Below are 1,962 nucleotides of genomic sequence, written 5' to 3'. Positions count from 1 at the left end.
GAACACTTTTTTATAATCATTTAGCCTTCTTATGTCATTGGGATGTAACTTGTTCAGATCAAAAAACAGTTGCCTTGCTATCTTTGTTATAACAAAGGAACTCTGTTTAGAATCGTTTTTATAGGTAAATGAGTCATTGTGTGGTCTAAAGACCCCATCTAAATAAGTGGGGGGTATAAATAAGTTCCGGTATGTGACAGTCACTCAATCAGCCGGTTTCGGTATTGTTATAGGGATGTCTATAAATGACATCTTGTTCCCTCTTTTCTTTCCTGGTTTGGCTATTTTAGTATTTGGGGTTTCTCGTTTGTTCGGGGACTCCATCTTCCTTGAACAAACCTGATACCCATCTGTTGGTGCTTGTTTATCCTCTTCACTATCAGTGATGAGCTCATATGATGCAGTCACTCCTGGGAGTGCTGCCTCTTGGCTAGATGAACTTCTGGTAACGACCTCCATGGCCGGGGGTTCACCCTCTTTGGTTGATGTATTTTTGGTTGTAGCTGGGAGTGTACCTTTTTTGGGGTCCTATAAGTGTTGTAACTTTTTTTGGTTCACTTTGGTTTTTCGATGATCCCTCCTGGGAATCATCTTCCTTGGAGGTGGGGTTAGAGGTGGACTGCTCTGTTTTTTTATATTTTCGGGACACTCTTCTCTTAAGTGTCCCTTCTTCCCACACTTGAAACAGCGGGGCCTTCTTCCTTCCACATAAATGGGGATACTTATATCATCCATTATAATAGTTTCTGGTAGCTCCTCGAGATCTTTTGTTGTGGCTTGCGCCAGGATCACAAGGGTCTGGCCCCGCCAGTTCTGTAGGCCGTCTTTTGTGATCTGTATAATTTTAAATTTTTCTTCCCTTTTGTATAGCAGGATAGCCACAATCCAGCCCACCTCCACCTCCGGGGGATATTTTAAATTTTTATCCGGGACGTCCTACGTCCCAGATATAGTGGCAGTAACAAAATGTTGCCACATTGCAAGGTTCTTGTTGACAGATCTCTTGCACGTTCTGTCGATTCAAACCTTGCTTCAATGGTTGCGAATCTTATACCTCTATTTAAATACTTAATCTGGTTCATTATTGCGCCAAGACATTTCTCAATGCAACTCTCCTCCAAGTGTTCAAATCTCTTTGACTCCATATTTATAAGTTTTATAAATGATAGTCTTTTCTTTTATTTTGTTTTGGAGTTCACTTGGAGGTGTTATTCTCGATTTACCATCCTTCTCCGATATCGTTCGGAAGAATGCCTGAATTTCCTCCACTTTCAATTTTAATTGTTCTCGGCCACCGACAGCCGCAGCAAAATTCATATTTGTTTTTTCTTCCATGGAAGCCATTTTTTTTTTTTTTAAACAAAACAATTCCGTATTACGGAGAAAAATAATGTTTTCAAAAACGGAAACACAATCCAACAATAGTTCATACAGTATTCCTTCCCCCGAAGCGGGGAGGGTAACAGTTCACAAAAAGTTCACAGAATAACAACAATATTTCCCTTACGAGAAAACAACAAACAAAAATGCAATAATGACAGCAATAATAACAGCAATCTTGACACAAACTAACCTTATGGCGTAATTGACAAATCGAAACTCAAACACGAAGGCTGAGGCCGAAGACCTAGTCAGGGTCGAAGGGAGACAATCGTTTACCTTCGTGGTGCTTTAGTGACCGCATGATGGGAGATAATCACCTAGGTCTTTTTCCCTTAAAAACGAGGATTATCTTCCTCTATATTTTAAAGAGGTCTCAGGCTAGCAGTGTTTGGGGTCTGCAGATACCCCGTAAAACTAAACCCACTTATGAGCGAGAAACCCAAGGTAACCCCATAAACCATCCTACCCCATATAATAGTGACTGCTCCACATCTTAGAGTGTGCTTCTCCTCCGGATTTATGTATTTCTAAAAACGCTCTCTCTCTCTCTCTCTCTCTCTCTCTCTCTCTCTCTCTCTC

The sequence above is a fragment of the Octopus bimaculoides genome, chromosome 13 (genome assembly GCF_001194135.2).
Source record: "Octopus bimaculoides isolate UCB-OBI-ISO-001 chromosome 13, ASM119413v2, whole genome shotgun sequence".
NCBI classification, from domain to species: domain Eukaryota; kingdom Metazoa; phylum Mollusca; class Cephalopoda; order Octopoda; family Octopodidae; genus Octopus; species Octopus bimaculoides.
This window is presented reverse-complemented; position numbering follows the sequence as displayed.